The sequence below is a fragment of the Mustela nivalis genome (genome assembly GCF_964662115.1).
Source record: "Mustela nivalis genome assembly, chromosome: 8".
NCBI classification, from domain to species: domain Eukaryota; kingdom Metazoa; phylum Chordata; class Mammalia; order Carnivora; family Mustelidae; genus Mustela; species Mustela nivalis.
In genome coordinates, this window is record NC_139027.1 from 84,844,381 (window position 1) to 84,863,811 (window position 19,431).

General features: G+C 49.0%; 1 protein-coding gene across 3 annotated transcripts in view; it reads left to right on the forward strand.

The window, feature by feature from the left end:
• NCK2 (NCK adaptor protein 2) overlaps positions 1–19,431 on the forward strand; it is a 148,226-nt gene that overhangs the window by 25,366 nt on the left and 103,429 nt on the right. Inside the window, exon 2 of one of the 3 annotated variants that reach the window (XM_082743808.1) lies at positions 9,514–9,580. The exons of the other annotated variants lie outside the window; for them this stretch is intronic. The gene's annotated coding sequence lies outside the window, so the exon portion shown is untranslated. The remainder of the gene's footprint in view (positions 1–9,513; positions 9,581–19,431) is intronic. 3 annotated transcript variants of the gene reach the window in all.

The window sequence follows — 19,431 nt, forward strand, 5'->3', positions numbered from 1 at the left end:
GATTTGGAAAGGGCTGACCCTCCCATCCAAATACCTTGTCTTCATTTTGTGTCTTTATATTAAGATGGAAATCAAAACATTCCTGTGTTCTGGATGTAGAGCTTTGTCTTGGGAATGTTTTCCTTTCCCTCTGGGTATCTTTACCTGAGGAGAGGGGGCCTAAAAATAGTTACTATTAAGTTCTGAATATCAGCTTCCAATTTGGCCAACTGACCACATTGCAACTGAGAAGATCCTTTCAAATATGTCCAGGTTTCAGCTTGAAAAAAACAGTAAACATTCCTGGAGGTACTGAACTATCCCTCCCCATCCTTGGATGCACAAGGCATTCCCAGGGAGGGTGCAAAGGATACTACTGTTACCCCCCCCCCCCCATAGCAATAGGAAAAAGACTCAGACAATTCTCAGGACACAAAATGCGATGTACAAGAAGGCACACAGGTCGTCTTTCGCCGACTTCTGCCAGTTTTCTCAACAGTCCCATCTAGAGGCTCCAGAGTAGGGTTTAAAGTACAGAGTGTTATGGGAGGGCGCCTGGGTGGCTCAGTGGGTTAAAGCCTCTGCCTTGGGCTCAGGTCATGATCCCAGGGTCCTGGGATGGAGCCCCAAATCGGGCTCTCTGCTCAGTGGGGAGCCTGCTTCCTCCTCTCTGTCTGTCTGCCTGCCTGTCTGCCTGCTTGTGATCTCTCTCTGTCAAATAAATAAATAAAATAGAGAGTGTTGCTCCAGTATCTGCCAGAATTTGGCAAGGATTTCCACTGAATTTCTGTTTTAGTGTCCCCTTGGCTGTTCAAGGCGTTTATAGAAAATCCCCCAGATAACCCAAGGAGGGGCCCATAGTAAGGATCTGCAAGGCAGATAACGGAGGCATCTGTAAGGCCATTATTTGGGCAGACTTTTGTTTGCAGTCGTGCAGTCCCTGCAGAGTGAAGGCAGGTCAGGCCGAGGGTTGGTGGGCTGAGTATTCGAATACGGGAGAATAGAGGAGAGCACTTGGAGTCACATATTAGGCTTTGGATTTAGGTACCTCTTGTGTCTTTAATTTTTTGTTAGCCTTTTGCAAGGCATCTTTCAGCGAAGCCATTTTGGAATCTTGAAGCCTTTCGGAGGCTTCTGCAAGCCCATGAAAATAGGTATCCCATTCTGTTCTATCTGGGAACCCATGCTTTCAAGTGCATTTCTTAAGTGAATGATGTTGTCTAGGTGGATCATTCTCCATGATGGCCATTGTCGTTGTAGCTTATCTTCATAGGATGTCGTCACAGCCCTTTGATGTCCAACAAGCAAGTTCACCCGAAGTGGGCACACTCAAGATTTGGAGCTAGAGGATCCCATTCCTCACCCGAGCCTTGGTCACTCAGATGCAAATTATTACCTAAGGGGGATGTGGTGCTGGGTTGGGATTGGGTGCTCTACATTGTACCTTAGGGCATGGACATTTTCTTGAGGTTGGCAGGTGACCTAGTGTCCATCTAACTCTAGTTGTGACCAGCTTATCCTCACATGAGTGTCATCAGTGGCAAGCCTGCCAACAGTTTTTCAGCACTTGGCCCGCCGTGCCCACCGACTCTGGAGCTTTGGATTCTGAGATGCCCATTAACGATGGATCTATTATTCCTTCCTCTCATGTGCATAGTAAGAGGGACCAACAGCAATAGAGGAAATGGAGCTGTTTCCACCCGCAGTAACCAAAGAGAGAGTACCATGGTGGAGAGGCCTTAGGTGCACAGCATCAGCAGCTCCCAGTGTGGAACTGTGGGCCAATCCAGCAGACCCCAACAGATGGGAACTAGGAACTAACCGGCGGCTAGGGATCTGGCTTTCTTGGGGATCCATCTGTCAGCTGAGGCTGGTCTGCTAAGTTCCGGGCTGGAACCATGGATCAACCAGGGGACAACTGAGGGCTAACCAAGGACTGGTGCTCTGTTAGGGCCTTCTGTCCGTGTAGACTGACTGCTCAGCCCTGGACTGGAGAACCAGTTAGATTGGGAACTCAACTTGAGCGGGGCTCATATCTGAGAGAACCTTATCCATGAACCTTAGAAAGGCAAGACAGACAGCTCAAAGGGTTGGCCGTGTTTCTCATCCCTGACAGTATCAGAGGTCTCTTATATCCCTTCACTGACACCAGACTATTAAGAAACAAAACTCACCTGAGTCAGGGGTGAAGATCTTGTTTGCTTTATTCAGTGATTCCTGAATTGGGCAACATCCCATTTAGCAGATAGAAAGCAGCTCTGAGAAGCTATACAAAATGAAAGGCTTTTTGTAGGTGAGAGGGATTGGGAAGGAAGAAATAATACTAGACAGAAAAACAGGTTGGTTCGTCGTGACAAGGTCTTTTTCCTTCAGGGGGCGCTGGGGTGGGAGTGGGAGGAAGGGAGATCTGTCAGGCAGATTATTAGACAATTCCTCACTGACTTTTTTAAGATCCCATTTCTGGGAGAGTGGAAACTTTCAGTTAAGTTTCAGTTTGGTGACACTGGTCTTAGTGTAAGCAGCTCCATTTTGGACCTGTTGTCTTGTTTTTAACTGTGTAGGACAGGCAGTGGCCAACAATGGCCTGCGGGCCCAATCCGGCTGCCTGTCTGTTGTTGTGAGATGGTTTTATTAGAGCACAGCTTGCCCCTTTTGTGTACATGTGGTCTGTGGTTGCCTTCATGATACAAGGGCAGAGTTGAGTCATTGCAGCAGTGACTATGGCTTGCAAAGCCTAAAATATTTATCTGGTCCTTTCCAGAAAAAGTCTGCCAGCCCTGCTGTTCAGGAAGGAATGGGGTACTGTCGGAGTCCTTGCTGTGTGACTTCACTGGTGCAGGCAAGGTTTGGTGTCTCCTTCTGTGATAGGAAGAGGGTTCTCATCATCGAGGGGATTTAGGGTGAAATTGTACCAGGTACTGGGTGGTTCCCAGCACAAACGAAGCGCGTGATGAATATTAATTCCTTCTCCTTCATGACTCACATCCTTTGCTCCCATCCTCAGGTAGTTGCTTTCTTTGCATGTGAAAATTGGAGATGAAAAGTGGCTTTCAGTCTTTACACGTTCAGAAACGAAAGCATTTAAAATAGCTCCATCCCGTAGAACTATCACGCAAGCCACCGATGTGAGCTAAATGTGTAACTTGAAATTTCCTAGTTAATCCTATTTAAAAAGTAGGAAGACATAGATGAAATTAATTTTAGTAATGTATTTTATTTAGCTCAGTTTCATTTCAACTTGAAATTAATATAAAAAATCACTCATGCTGGAGCACCTGGGTGGTGGCTCAGTTTGTTAGGTGTCTGCCTTCAGCTCAGGTCATGATCCCAGGTCCTGGGATGGAGCCCATGTGGCGGGGTAGGGGGTTTGGTAGCAGGTGGGAGGGCTGCTCAGCAGGGAGTCTGCTTCCTCCTCTCCCTCTGCCCCTTCTTTATGCTCCTGCTCACTCTCTGCCTCTCTCGTTCGCTTTTTCTCAAATAAATAAGTAAAAATCTTTCAAAAAAATCACTAATGAGATATTTAATTTTTAATTTTTTTCCTTTGTGCCTTAGACTGTGGAATCCAGTGTGTTTCACCCCTTATAGCAGGACGCAGATGGACTTGACTGCATCTTGAGTGCTCAGCAGCCATGTGTGGCTAGGGGCAACTGAACCGCACAGCTCTCTGCTTCCCTGATACCAGCTGGGCACCCTTTAATTCGTTCAATTCTTAAACCAACTCCGCGGAGTTAGCACAGACCCTGTAAGGCTCCCTCTGGCTTCAGATGCTAGGCTTAAGTTCTGGCCCCCCCGTACTTCTGACTGATTGGCTGAAAATTGGGTGTTCCCATGATCCCCTCAGTAGGTTTGATAATTTGCTGCAAAGACTCACAGAGTCTCACATCAGTGGTTTATTATAAAGGGTAGAGGAACAGTCGCATGGCAGAGGTATACAGGGAGGGGTTTGGCCAGGGGCAGGTACAGAGCCCGAATACCTTCTCCAGACTGGCCACCCTCCCAGCTTGTCAGTGTGTTCCCCAATTCTGGAGCTCCCTGAATATTGTTCTAGAGTTTTTATAACTCTGTGTCTAGCCCCCCTCCCTTAGGGGCTGGGAGCTGGGGCTGAAGGTTCCTACCCTCTTAATCCCTTGGTTGGTCTGAAGATAGCCCCCCCTGCGGGGGGGGGGGCTCTAAACCTGAGTCACTTAATTAGCATAAACTTGGGCATGGTCTTAAGGGGTTGGTCTGAATAAGATGTCCCCATCACTCCGGGAATTCCAGGGGTTTTGGGAGCTCTGTGCTGGGAACCGTGGAGCAAGACCAACTATATTTTTTATTATACCACACCAGGACAGCCCTAGAATGCCTTCCCTCCCTTCTTCCTCCCCAGCTGGCTGTGCCCTATTTAAGAACACTCCTCCTCTCCGAAACAGCTGATGCATTCTTATTTTACATTCTTCTCTACCCTCTCTTGCCTAATCCTGACTGTGCTGCTAACTCCCCCGGTTCTTGGTTCTCAGGAAGCAAATGCAGGAAAGATACAGTAACATTTCTAGGGAAGTTTAGAGATACAAACCGATGAAATGGAGCACAAAACTGGTGACTCTCCTTAGAATATCTTACAGAAGAATCATTACTCTGTAGTGAATAGGGTTGTAAGGTGCAGGTTTCCCAAAAAGTGGGATGTATGGGTGAAACCACCACCCCACCCACTGGCATGTGGAACCACAGGGAAAATTAGGCAGATCTGGCTGAGAAGGCCTGCTGGTCCATGCAGCTCCCTCCCCGAGGAGCCAGGCTGTCCAGGCCCTTCCAGGGCAGGGCACAGGAGCTTCCGGACCTTACTGATAAAACTGGTTCAGGAGGAAGACCAGAGAGAAACTAAGATTTTTATTCCTCTTGTAGTCTTTGGTCTCCCTTGCTTGCCTGATGTGTCTGTGTTCTTAATGTCTACTATTCAGCTCGCTCTTGCAATTTTAAATCCAGGGCTTGGGAGCCAGAGCGGTAGGGGCAGATCTTGGTCCATCACTAGGACTGGGGACTTGGGCAGGTTACCTCCCCTCCTGGTGCCTCAGTTGCTGTCACTGGACGGTGGACCATTAGGAGGATTAAAATATGCAAAAACACTGAGAACAGGGCCTGACCTCTGGCATTATCTAAGTATTGTTTCATTTGTTTCATTACATCATGTAAAGCACTAACAAGTAAAGAAAAGGTATATTGCAGGAATAAGGGGATGGTGGCAGAGAACCTCCAGTTGCTGAGTAAGTGGGGCGTGGTTGCTAAAGGAACTTCTATGGATCAGAATATTTTTGAAAAATGTACTATTTTGGTCATGGCTTTCTCAAAATTCTGTAAACTTTAAGGGCTTGAATAAAATTTCTCTTAGTGCGGTTGGAAGTTAGAAGTGGAGTCAGTAGCTTTCTCTGATGTTAAGGATCTTTTTAAGGGTGGTGTTTCCATCTGGCTTTTATCTTTCTGAGGCCTATGTCAGGAGAGGTGTCAGGGATAGGATTCTGTGCTTTTCTATAACGGAGTGCTGCAGCATACCGTGTGAGGCGTGGGTGACCACAAATGCTCACATGGGGAAAAAACTTATTTATTTATTTATTTACTTATTTATTTAAGTAACAGAAGGCTACAGGATGTCATTTCTAAGGGGTTATAGGTGTGCTCCAGAAACATAGGCTCTTGTCTGTAAAATGATGAGGTCATGTCTCAGATTGATTCGTGTGGTAAGTCCTAGAAAGCTATCTTGCCTAGGATATGGACCTTAATAGTAGGCTGAGGTATTTTTATTAATTTTCATTCAATATCTTCATTTTAACAGGTCAAGGCCTCTTTAAACATTTTGGGTATTCTAGAAAGTCTTTTTGGGGAAGTAAGCTATCTTACATTAAATTATTTTTTAGATTGCTGGTAATTTCAGTTTTCATTGTTGATAGTCCTGATGTTAATATCACCATTTCTGCCCTCTTTCATATTTTTTCATTCTGACTTTACGGTAGGAAACATGAATCTAAGTTATGTTTTGAACAGATCTTTCTAGGGTGGTTTCCCATTCTTTCTCATCATATGGCTTAAGTGAAAACTATGTTCTTATGACTAGAGGATAATTTTTTTAAAAGCCCGTGTTTCTTAAATAGGGGCTGTCTTAGTTTGAGTGGTTCTAACTAAATACCATCAACTGAGTGGTTTCAACAACAGGTTTGTTTCTCACGGTTCTGCAGGCTGCGAGTTCAAGATTAAGGCCCTGGCTGATCAGTGTCTGGTGTCTGCTTTCTGGGTTGGAGACAGCTACCTTCTTGCAGGGTCCTTGAGAGCTGGGTTGAGAAAGGGCTCTCTTCTGTTCCTCCTCTGAGGAGGGCATTCAGCCCAACCTGGGGCCCCTCCCCCATGACATTTGGTAGACCTAGAGCACCTCTGAATACCACGACCCTGGGAGGTAGGGTTTCAACAGATGACTTTGGGGGAAGACTCAGAAACAGAAGCTTCATAATGTTTTTAGAAAGCACGTACCTTGGTCGAACACTGCTTTCCACTATTGTTTTCTTTTATCTGAATTAAGAACCCTTCCGGCATCAAAGCCTCCATTTCTGTCAGGCCTGCCTGTCACTCAGATCTATATTTTTCCCTACAGCTGTTTCCGGAAGCTTTCCCAGGCTGACTTTCTGCCTCCCAGGGTAGTTGGAGGGCTGAATTTTCCATTCCCTGCCTGCTGTCCTGCAAAGATGAGGCATCTGAGAAGGGTACCAGAGCTTTTCAGCTTGAAGGCTTTGGCAGCTAGAGCATGTAAGCCGCCCCCTGTCTGCCAGGCCGCCCGTGGCGTGGAGGGCAGGGAGTCTTTCCCTGCCTGCGGCGGACGGTCTCAAGGCTGGCAGAGAATTGAGAGTGCTGGTTTATTAGCGGTCTCTTATCGGGATCTTCCCAGCCGCCTCTCTGAGCCTCTTGGGAACTCTTGACCTTTCTGGCCCTGAGTTTGAGAACCAGGATTTAGACTGTTGATTTTCACTTTCTCAAGGCTCAGCTCAAACACTCAGCTCGCTTCTGTAGTCCCCAGAGGAGAACCTTCCAACCCCTCAGAATGAGCAGCACTCAACATCCCTCGCGTCTGCCTGGGTTTAGTGAGGGGAAGGCCCAGAAAAAGGGAAATGAGCCTTTCTTTCTTCCCAGTGGCTGTGGGCGTCATCCTGGGGGCCCTTGAGCCCCCTCTTAGGCAGCTGGTTCAGTCTAAGAGTCTCCAGAAGCGACTGGCTCTCTGTTCAGCTTCTCTCCCCCCTACCCCTTCTCCACCGCCCACCCTCCACTACCCTAGCTTGGGGTCAGACTCCAGTTTTGACACAGCTGCACTGAGCGAGGACTTAAGTGTCACTGTTGTTTGGCATTGGGTCTTCATTGTAGAGGACATGAAAGGAAAGCAGCGAAGCTGTGTTGCCTCGGATTTCAGGGAGCTTGAGGCTTTCCAAGCTCCTGCTGGAGAGTTGTTTCCTGAGTGCTTCTTTCTGCAAGTGGCCGCCTCTCCCCATTCCGTTCACCCAGTGGGTGTGGCTGAGTGTCTTGTTGGAGCCGGCGTCTCTCCCTGTACCTGGTGTCCCGGTCCTTACTCGTTGCCTCTGCTGTCCTCCCAGATAAAGCCAAGGACTTTTATGTCATTTCCCTGCCACTGAATACAGCAGCTTCTTGTGTCTTCTGGCAGCGTGAGCTGTCTTGCCCTTCAGCTTCCAGCCCCGGCTCCAGGTAGACCTTTATCCCCTCCCAGTGAACGTGCCGGTTCCATTCCGTCTTTCTCGTGCCACTTCTTCCCTGGAACACCCCCTTGCTTCTTGTGCTGTCTGTGACCATGTACAGTGTGTGTGTAACCTGCTGAACGGGTGACTTCAAGTTCAGCAGAAAGACTCCCGTGGTGTCTTGATCTGTGCCACTTCATACTTAAAAGTCTCTCCTAGAATCATCCCCAGTACCATGGCCATAAAGTCTGGGAGTTTGTTCAGGCTGCCATCCCATAATACCTGCGCCTGGGTGGCTTCTAAACAGCAGACCTTTGTTGCTCTGGTACCTGAGGCTGCCAGTCCATGGCCAGGGTGCCATTGGGGGGTCATGCGAGGGCCCCCTTCTGGGCTGCAGACTTCTCAGAGCCTCACGGTGGAAAGGGGCAAAGATGCTCTACAGAGTCTCTTTATAAGGAGACTAATTCCACTCATGGGGCTCCCCCTCATGACCTGATCCCCTCCGCAAGCCTCCCCCCCCCCCCTACCATGTGCTTGAGGGTTAGGATTTCACGTAAGGATTTGGGGTGGCACACAGTCACTTAGACCACAGAGTGCCATCCCTTGGGCACATTGCCATTCCTTACTTAAACACTGTAGCTTCCAGTGTGTGGGTGTCTTTTCCTTGAAAGTTTTCAAGCGTCAGTCAGCCACTCCACACGTATTTGAGGGCCTCCTCCTGGTTGGGTGACATTTTAGGCGGTGGTGATCCTGCCGGGGAAGGGGCGGGCCCCTACCCCTGCTCCCAGGAACCTGCATCCCGTGGCTCCTGGGAGAGTGACTGGTGTGGCCTGTTGCTTTGCTCCTCTGTACTCCCCTGAGTAGTTCAGTAATCGTTTGTGTAACTGGTTTATTTTGCTTTAAAAAAAATGAAGTCTCCAATGGGATCATAAGGAAAGTACTGGAGACACCAAGTGAAATGCACATCTAGAAATCTAGAAAGGGTGCGAAGGGAAGGACGCTCCAGGTGCCTGAGTTCTCTTCAAGTCTTGGGAACCCTGCCCCCTTGAAGCAGGTTCTTACTCTGCCCGTCATGATGGTGGTCTGACCGATGCTTACTAGTTTCTGTTGGAGCAAAAATAAAATTGAAGTATTGAACAATTGTAAGAATTTGGCGATCAGCCTGCACGGGGTACGGTGGTCTTTTCTGTGTCGCTGTGTGCAGGGTCCCTGGAGTAGTGAGTCTGGGTCCTGGAGCCCATTCAGTAGTCTCTTAGGGCAGGTGTCCACCGCTGCTTGTCTGCAGGGCCTGGCCTCTGTCTTGGGCGAAGTGCGGGTATGTCTCAGCTTGCCTGGGGCCTGGCCTCACGAAAATCCGGGTCCACAGACAGGCCCAGTTTGAACTCACATTTATTGAGCAGCTTGTGGAAGGCATCTGTGAGATACCGATTAATATAGATTATCTGTAAAGCAGCCTTTCTATGTTTATCTAATGAAATCTGGCTTAAGCCATACATGATGCATAATTGAAAAAATGCTTTCAAAAACCATTACCAGGTTGACATACTTGGAAATTAAGTAATGTCCTATCATCTGAATACCTTGTGATCTGATTTTGGCTTAACTTTATTTTGTAAGAAGTAATAATAAGTGACATGCATTAGGAGTGGCATTGCTGTTGCTTGACCCACGCTGAGTAATTTGCACTGGGCGTTACACAAGGGTGCATGTTTAATGGGAATCTGCTAGTTTTACGTGGATGTTAAACTGATGGTGGGAAATTCTGCAGCGCAGAGAACATGTGGTGTGCCACTCAGCTTCAGCCACCCTGAGTCCCCTCTCATTTCAGCTCTGCTCCACTCACTTTCCTTTCCTGTGCTGTGCTCCCCACTAGAGGACTGTAAAGTGAATTCCAGGTACGTGTCATTTCTTGGGATTATTTTTAACCAGAACGTAATGTTTCAGTTTAACTTCAGATGGGTGTGTTTGAACTTGTTTTTCCTCCGACTTGCTTGTTTTTCTCAGTTGTCACTATTGAGTCTTTATATATAAGTTCTTTCTTGTCTCCTTTGGGTTGTAAACATTATTTATGAGTTCATGGTTAGATCTCAGTAGTTTCTGCTGTAAATAAAGGCGCCGTCTCAAGCTACCTTTACTTGAAGAATAATCCAGCTAATTATACCCTTTTGAAATTTAGAGCTCTTTCCGTCTTGACCGCACTGCCTGGTTCACTTAACCAAAAGTGGCACGGCTCCCTCTGTGTAGGTTTTAGGAGCTCTGTTGGTTCACTTGGATTCTTTTAATGTGGATTTTTTTTTTTTTAATGTACTGATCATGCTGATAATTTCCTCATCTGTAAATGAGAGGGTTGAAATAGCTGGTTATCAAAGTTCCCTTTTGGTTTTGTGGTTATAAAAAAGCCCCCGAATCTAGCCGAAGGCCCAAGTGTTGACCTTCAGTTGCTTAGGGAGTGAATAATTTCCACCTAGGGAGTAATTTGAAGGAAATGCACCCATTGTATTTTTGGTTTGGACTGTTTTGGCATAGCCCATGTATATCCCTTCCTGTGGCCCACTTCTGGGGACATGTGGGTGTGGAAAGGCCATTGGTGGCCCTCAGATCCTCCCCACCCCCCACTCAGGGAATCCTGGAGGTCTGCTCTGCTGTCACCAGCTGCTCCTACTTCCCTTTTGTGTCCTGGGGGCAGAGTGGAAGATCCCCCGCCCCGCTTTTGTTCCAGCTATGATCTTCATACCTCCTGGATTTTCTGTAGCAAAATCAGTTACCTGCCTTTTGTCCCTTACTTGTCAAAGTGTTCCACAAGTGTCTTGAAATTTCAGTATCACCTGGAAGCAGCCCACGGAAGTTGGGGGAGGATTTTGGGGCCCTCTCTTACCAGGCATATGGCAGGTGGGACGTCTGGTTGGCTGGCAGAGGGTTGCTGAGCTGTGGTCAGGATTGTTACCTATGCTTCGCTCCCCGCATGTGGTGGGCCTGCTGCATGGCACCCATCCTGTGTTGTGCCCCAGCCCAGCAGGGGACCTGCATGACATTTTGAGCACGTGCAGAAAAAGGAGCTTGTGGATTTTCTTCTAGGTTTGGTTGCTGGAGCAGCTGACGCGGGCTAGCTGTGTTCCTCCTCCAGCCGGCCCAGCTGGTTTGAGCTCAGTTGTACCCGCAGAGTGATGTCAGCTCTGCCCAGGCTACAGGGACCTTTCGCAGTCAGACCCCAGGTGACAGGTGAGGAGTGACACCGCCCTCTGGTTTCTTTCTGTTTTGACTCAACTGAAAGTCACTACTGCCAGCCATAATTTTTCAGATGGCCTCTGCCTTGCTCTGGCTGTGGGGTTCCTTCTGTCCTCTGTGGGGCCTCTTTGTTAGCACATAGAAACCTCCGAGGTATTTTAGATGCACAAGGGTGGTTACAAAAGTGTGTGAAGTGCTGACGGAGCTGAAGGGGGAAGACACGTTTTCCAGGGATCAGAAACTGAGCAAGTTGCTGCTGGCTCTAGAGATGCAGGAGCAAAACAAGGACATGGGAGTCCCCCAGAGCCTGGGAGCAGGTGGTCTCTCTGTACCGGGTGGGGGCACCCCCCGTGCCAGCAGGAAGCCTGAACTCCAGGTCCTTCCCTGGGAGCTAAGGCAGGAATGCATTGCTGATGCTGTTCTAGAACCTCTCCTCCTGCCTCATGGGGCTTGGGCATGGGCAAGTTTTCACCCTTTCTTCTTCCTTTTATTTTTAAATTGTTTTTATTTCTTTAAGATTTTTATTTATTATAGGGAGAGAGAGAGGGAGAGAAGATGCATGGGGGTAGGGGTGCAGAGAGAGGGAGAATCTCTCAAGAGCAGACATCCTGCTGAGCCCGGAGCCCAGTCCCAGGGCCCTGAGATTGTGACCTGAGCCGAAGTCAAGAGTTCGCTGCTTGACTGACTGCACCACCTGGGTGCCCCCCTCCTGCTCTCATGTTGCACCACGGCCTCCCTTTGGCAGAACCAAACCCAGAGGCCAGCTGGCAAAGGCCTGGGAAATGTAGCCCCAGAGGTCCAGAGGGGAGCGTGGCCGGATGACAGTGGTCCAGACGCCAGAGCACATTTGGCATGGGGACTCTCTGGAGTGTGGCTGAAGGAACTGACCTGGTGCCACCTGGCACGTGGGGGACAATGAGTGGTCGCTGCTGTTTCCTCTCGGCGTGGGTCAGTGGGACTGGACTCTTGATAGTCTGCCAGTCATGCCTCATGCAGACTATACTTGCAGGAAGGGATGGAAACCAAAACAAAAAGTCAAACATGCTGGCTTTGGCTACTAGAAGTGAATATCAATGATTCCATCACAGCTGCACCGCGGGGAAGTTACCCGCCACCCACGTGTGCACTGCACGCCTGGGTGCCGCTGTGCAGAGAGGCGGGGAGGCAGCCTGGTTCCCTCTGGTGCGCCCTGTCCCAGGTGGGAGGCCAGAACCACGCTCTGAAGTCCCGGAACAGACTGGCCCTTGCTGACAAGGAGGAAGCGGCCACAGGCCCTCCTACACAGCCCTGCCCAAGGGCAGCTTGGCATTGGTGGTGGTAACAGGGTTCTGACGCCAGCATAGGGATTTTGCTTGTCCCTCCAGCCCCTGCTTCCCTTCTGCTGGGAACAGGAAGCTTCCTTGTTGTAGACCCTGACTTCCTGCGGCTCCCCCCACTCCTCGTTTGCATCTGGGGCTCCCCCACCCCCTGCATCACCCCTCTCGCTTGCAGGACCTGCAAAGGTGGGTGGGCAGCTACCAGAACCCCTCTGGAGCTTCCTGGGCATGGGCGATCTTCTGAAGGGGTGTGGGCCGGGCTTTGGGGACATGCACACAAGGGACCGGGACAGCCACCCAGCCTCTGCTCTGCTCTCTCTGTACCGGGTGGACCAGCGGTTCGTCTCCTGCAACATGGGGTGGAGTAGGCAGTCACCAGCAACAGCAGGGAGGCCGTGTGCCTCACAGAGGTGCCACTCTGTACCTCACCTCTCGAGGCAGGGGCACTTCTCTGGTCCACATTGGTCAGGTGCACACCCTGAGCCAGTCAGTGGACCATCCCTCAGGAGGGAGGAGAAGGCGGCCCTGGAGAACACAGTTGCCCTTCAGATAGGTGCGTGGGAGTGGTAAGAAGGGCAGCTGAGGGTAGAGGGGAAGTCACTGGTCTGGGTGGCCTCCCCGTGGGACTTTTCCAGAGCAGCCTTCCACAGAGTAATGCCAGCGCTGTGGTCAAATCAGGTGGCCAGGGTGTCTTCTGCTCAAGCCCCTGCTTGGGACTCCTTGGACGATGGGAAGTAATGCCCACAGAACTGCTGGATGTGTGCCATTTAAAAATGACTGTTATTATGAACTTGCACTAAGAATATATTCTTTCAAACTCAGAAATGTGGTTTCTATAAAATATTGAAATTGAGATGTTATTGAGAATAATGTGACTAGGAGTCGTTAGTAAGATGTGTTTATTATTAGAATCACTCCCGTAGAGAACAGAGAAGACAGCACTCAAGACTTCTAATCTTTTTGCATTAATTTAATTAAAGGGGGCGCTTGAAGTCCATCACCCTTGTGGTCCTTTATCTTTGAGAGTATAGCCATATCTGTGTTTACCCCTGATGAAGGGAGAGGTTGCAGCGTTCCAGCAAAACGTGGCTTGCTGGGCACAATACAGCCGCTGAATCCAGACAGTGTGGAGGCCCCGCCTGTGGGTGGCTGGAGGGAAGGGAGCGCATGTTCCCCACCCACTGAGCATGGCACAGGTGGAGGGTGTGTTTAAAGAATGCTACTTTTATTCCACCAATACTGCAGCTTTTGAATTGGACCTCTTGGTCCATCTGTGGTTTAAAACCCACACTTCTGGACATGCACACATACGTACCTAGTATACTTGTTCTGTAGAGTTCACATAGGCAGGAGGACAGGATTAATTTCCTTAGCAGTAGGAGAGGAGGAACTAACACGAGAGAAGCAGCGTGGGGATACCATGGCCTCTGTGGGTGGCTGCGAGCAGACTGCCTTCCGCTGTCTTACATAAGTCGTGTACACACCCACCCGCTTTACATGTCCCTTCTCTGGACCTTGCTGTTCCTCGGTTATTTAATTCAGTTCTGCCCTCTCCTAAACCCTTCCTCCTCCTGCTTATCTAGTTTATTTCTTGTTCTTTTTTTCTCAAGGTATGGCATTACTTCAATGAAGAATATTTTTTGTGCAGCAGAGACAAGGCATGTTTTTTCCTAGAAAAAAAATTTTCTGATTGCAAGATTAATCAAGAACTAATAATGCTGTAGAATAGTAGAAAGGTTTTTAAAGTGAAATTTTCAGGGCAAAAAGCTTCGTTTCACAATATCCAGGTTAAGAGGGGCCAGGATAGTCATAAATATTAATATGTCATCACATTTCTGTAATATGGTTTTTATTACGTAAATTTCTCTAAAAGACACACACACCCTTATTTTTATCTGGTATTCATCCTCAAATCCTGCTTCTGCCTGTTACTGTACAAGCGTACCCAAGTGGGTGTGGAATAATGTGGCGGTTTTTCTGGTTGCACTGGACACCTTTGTGAACGAAGGGTGCTATTAATAATTACACTGAACCCAGAGTCACAGATGAGGGTAGCGTGTGGTCACTGAGCCTTGAAAAATTGACCTTCTCTCTTTCTTTCTCACCTGGCCACAATCCTCTCATCCTCCTGCTTCTGGACTTTTCTCCCTCTCACCAGCCTCTTATTGGTAGCTGGGTTGATTTTCTAATACACAGATCTACTTGTTTCACTTTCCTTCTTATAAGCCTCTGGGTCCCCATTTCATGATGAAGCCTGGGCTCCTGAGTGTTTTATTAAAGGGCCCTAAAAATCTGATCTTTGCTTCATCTGCCACCGTTTAGTACTTTCTAAATTCTATAAATGTAATCACACTGGTTTACTTCCAACAAGGCCATGCACTTTCACACTGTGCCTTTGTTCACGCTGTTCACAGTGCTTGGCCTGCCTCCCCTACCGCCCCCACTGCTCACCTCCTTGTGTGTGACGGGACTGCAGTGGCATCTCTCCTTTGGGGTGTCTGGATTACCCTAGATCTAGAACTAGGAGGTCTCCTGGGCCTCTCCTGTACAACTGTCCTTGAGCACTTGAGCACTGAACCCCGAGAGCCAGTACACCTTGGTGGTACAAATCTGGTTCCCTGGCATAGGTCGTGGCCTTCCACTTGGCACTGTGTGACTTTGGTTTGGTAGGGCTCTCCGTGCCTCAGTTTTCCCATCTGAGAAATGGGGACAATAGCAAGCCTTAAGTCCTAGGATAGTTGTAAAGTTTTTAAAGAGCAGTGCCTGAAAAGAGCCCATTCCTTGGCATGTGATGATTCTGCCATTGTCTGTGACCAGTGGTAGCTGGTAGTCAGCTCTCTGTACCCGTGCCTGTTTCTCCACCTGGCATCTGAGTGCATAAGTAGAATGACTCTGGGAATGGCATTTGGGTCACTGGGTGTTTGCCAAGTGGATTGGTGCATGTGCATATATACTGGTCCCTGCTGATTTCTTGCTCTAATGCTTTGGGTTGAGATTAACTATATAGAGCTGCCAGTTTCTTTGGTATCAGGGTGACAGTGTCCAAGTGACCTGATGCCTGATGACCTGGGGCCTGCTTGGTCCCCAGCCAAGGGAGGGGCTTCAGGACAAAGACCTGACTTCCTCCTGGGCCTGGCCCCTTCCTCACTCCGTTCTTGCCAAGGAAAAAGAAAGATCGGGGGAAGGGAAGGGTAGGGAAGGATGGCCACATGCTAGCCTGTAATCGTGACTGGTTTTATTTTTATTTTTAATATTTTCTTTATTCATTTGACAGAGACACAGCGAGAGGGAACACAAGTAGGGGGAGTGGAAGAGGGAGAAGCAGGCTTCCCACTGAGCGGGGAGCCTGATGTGGGGCTCGATCCCAGCATCACCAGTGGTGACCTTGGGGATCACCACCTGAGCTGAAGGCAGAGGCTTAAGTGACTGATACCCCCAGGCGCCCCACCATGACTGGTTTTAAAGAGAAGAAGCCCCCAGCACAGAGACTGCTGGTCGTAAGCCCACCCCTGACTCGGAGAAGTTGCTGTCAGGTTTCTCCCAGTGTGGGAGCCTCTCACTTGGTGGTTTCTTGCTCCTCCCATCACTGGTTTTGAATAGTTTTAGTGGGAAGATGACTCTCCTGGTCTGATCATTGGCGGGCAGTACAGACAGGCCTGGGGACTCCCAGTGGCCTTCCCTTCTGGCTCAGGGGACCAAGCACATCCCTAATGGGCTAATGGGGGGCCGGTCATCCACCTTCCCCTTGCCACCAGTGTTCCCATGGAACCAGTGTCATGCCCTCTGCCTCTCCAGCTCAGGTGCTGGTTGGGCTGAAGGTCTTTTGAGACCTGGAGGGGCAATCCCCTACATACTCCACACTGTGAAACTTGATTTAAGTTGATTTAAGTCCCACACAAGTTCTCCCTTGAGGGATGCTGGCTGCATACCATGTTGTATGTTCCCATCACCTGCTCTTGAATTTTGCTAGGAGCTAGCATCCAGCTTTAGTACTTTTCTTTCTTTTTACTTGGTTGGAAAGTAAAACAGGTGGTTTTAAAATCCCCTGAAAGGGGTTTTAAAATCCTCACGAGATGTGCTTGACTTTGTGCTGAAGCAGTTGGGGAAACAGTGAGCCTGCATCTTAGCTCCTGTTGAATTAGCACCAAAAGGGCCTTGGCAAGCCTTGCCGTGGGCTTCTCTTTAACACATGCGGTGATTTAGGGGCATCTAGGTGGCTCAGTTAAGCGTCTGCCTTTGACTCCGGTCATGACCCCAGGGTCCTGGGATCGAGCTTTGCATTGGCTTCCCCTCTCCCTCTTCTGCTCCCTCCGCTTGTGCTCTATCTCTGTCAAATAAATAAATAAAAATAAAATATGCATTGATTTAAAACTGATGGGCAACAGCAATGAAAGTGCTCCAAGTGGTGTTTAGAAGTGCCGAAAGGGCCATTTGGAACTTAGCCTGACTTTGGTTGGTCCCCGTGCCCTTGGGGAACCTTGTAGATTGTCATTAGGAAAGAGACTTTTCTGAACTTTCTCCTTGCTTGTGTGTGCTTTGAGGACCAGGCCTTCCCCAGACCAGGGAGATGCACAGCTTCTGCCAACAGGCTTGAGCTCGTGCCAGGTTAGCCCCGCTTCACGTAGCACATGCTTGGAAATGTTGCTGGCCACTTCAGGGAGAACTGGCTGGGGACTTCTTTTGCAACAGAGAGCCTGGGTTTGTTCCTTGCATGAACATCTTACTACAATTCAATGAACTGGTCGTGCATTAGGTACTTTTCTAACTAAGTACCTAATGAGAGCGGTGAAAGGCAGGTATAAAATGAGACCCATGACGTCCTGGGGCATCCGACTCCCCAGCAGAGTCTCCCCTCTGCACAGGTGGAAGGAGCTAGGTGGGGGTGGGGCAGGGGCCCAGCATGGCATCTTCTGTGATCCTTTGCTGCCCTATTCCCTCATGCTGGTATCCACTTACTAGTAAGATACCCTGCGTTTGCCTCAATGGCTAATCGCTTCTGAAGGGTGTGTGGTGATTTAGAAAGCGTCCCATATTCATGTGCTTTATGTCAGTTATGTGGATAAAACCGTGTCTGTTAGTAACTGTGGTTGGTGCAGATAGTGTTACTATTATTTTGGCAGTGTTGGTATTTGGATTTTAATACACACCCACTGGGAGTGATCTTCTGTTGACTTTCTTCTGTCAAAGCTTTCTAATTTTACGTAAATGACTAATCTCTTTTGTTGTTTCTTCAGAGCCTTCTGAGTTCTGGAGAGCGCTGTTCTGTGGTCACCGAGTCTAGTGATTGCTGCAGTATGTTGCTTTCCTCAGAGACCTACAAGTACTTGTCTGATCAGTGGTGTTACCCTGTCTTCGATCAGGCTCTAAATGAGACTTTTCTTGCTTTGTCTGTGACTTTGCAACCATTTTAAAAGCCCACACATTGCTAAAGTTGAAGAGAAACTCCCTTGATTCTTTATGCCAAGTTTGCCCCCCCCCCCCGTCACCATCTGGCCTGGGAAGTAGCCCCCATTTTCCCAGAGGCTGACTGTGTACCCTCCCTAGCAACACAGACGCACTTGGTGGTAAAGCAACAGAAATTTACTGTTTGACGGTTCTGGGGGCCAGAAGTCTGAAGTCCAGGTGTTGGCAGCCGCGCTTGCTCTGACACGTGGAGAGGGGAGTCCTTCCTTGCCTCCTGAGAGCGTCTGGTTACCCGAGGCTGTGGCGTTCCTTGGCCTGCAGCTGTGGAGCTGTGGTCTCTGACCTCATCACCATGTGGCAGCCCCCGTGTGTCTCAGACTTCTTATAAGGACACTGGTCATACTGGGTCAGCCCTCCCCACACCGCGCTCCGTCCGCTCCGTCCTGACGCATTCTGTTTGGGGCAGAAAAGGGTGTGAATGCGAGCTTACTCAGTGGCTGGCTGGCTCTGCCTTGGCTCACTCGTGACATGCCCAGGTGTCCCTGGAAGGGGCTTGTCTGGCTGCAGGATGACAGGTAAAGTCAGGCCACCATCACCAAGCTGGGCCACTTCGGGGGGTCGAGGTGCTTGGAGGGACATGGTGGCATGTGGGGAAGACCAGCCTCCTATCGGAGAGATGGGAAGACATTTAGCAATTCATGAATCTTTTGCAGAGTTGCCTTCAACACATCCCTTTCCTGTAAATTAAACTCTCACAGTTAGCAAAAGACAGTTTTGTCTTGTTTGACTTTGCTGAAGTAAAATGCAAAGTGTTAATGGTGATGTCTGTTGCATGACTCACGGCCTTGAATGCCGCGTCCTCTTCATCTGATCATTGTCTTGGTGACGGAGGTTTGCAGAGACTCCGTTCCTTGCGAGCCACATGCTCTGCCACGTCAGCTCTGTTTGCTCTCTAACGAAGGACAGAAATGTGTGTCCTTGTGCATTGGATTTCCAGCAAGCGCGCAAGAACGGAACGGAAGGCGTGCTTGTTGCAGTCTTAGTGAAAGCAGTTTTAGATGTGAACAAGTCCTTCGGTTGTTGATTCTGTTGAAAATTCAGTTCTGCTGCTAGGAAGACATGGCTTTCTGAGTTCACATCTTTTCTCTAGGTGATGTCAGAACTTCCTGGCTTATCAATCATGATGTGCTAAATGGCGTATTTAGGAGCCAAAGGGGACCTTGTGATCATTTAGTTGGTTTTCCATTTTTAGTTAGTGAGGTGTTTTGTTTTGTTTTCATTGCAGAAATAACCCAGCGCATAAGGGCTGACTTGCCTGTCGTCACCAGGCTGCGGGCATGGTGAGCAGTCTCTGGATTCATTTGTTCTTGCTCAGATGTTGCTTAGGTGTCAGCTGTTCCACAGGTCGATAGGAATTGACTTTGGTAGAATTTTAGGTAGAGCTGGTGGTTGAATGGTGCCCTTGGGTGAGGATTCTGTTGTGTCACTCACACATAGGGTGCTCTGTAGGATAAGAACAGCTCGAGGGGCTCCTGGGTGGCTCAATTGTTAAGCATCTGCCTTTGGCTCAGGTCATGATCCCAGGGTCCTGTGATAAAGCCCAGCATCGGGCTCCCTGCTCAGCAGGGAGTCTGCTTCTTCCTCTCCCACTCCCCCTGCTTGTGTTCCCTCTCTCACTGTTTCTATCTCTGTGTCAAATAAATTAAAAAAAAAAAAGAACAGAACAGCTCGAAGTGGAGTTGGCTCTGAGCTGGCCTTACTTACTGGCTGTAAACTGTGCCAGTGGTAGATGCTAATTTGTA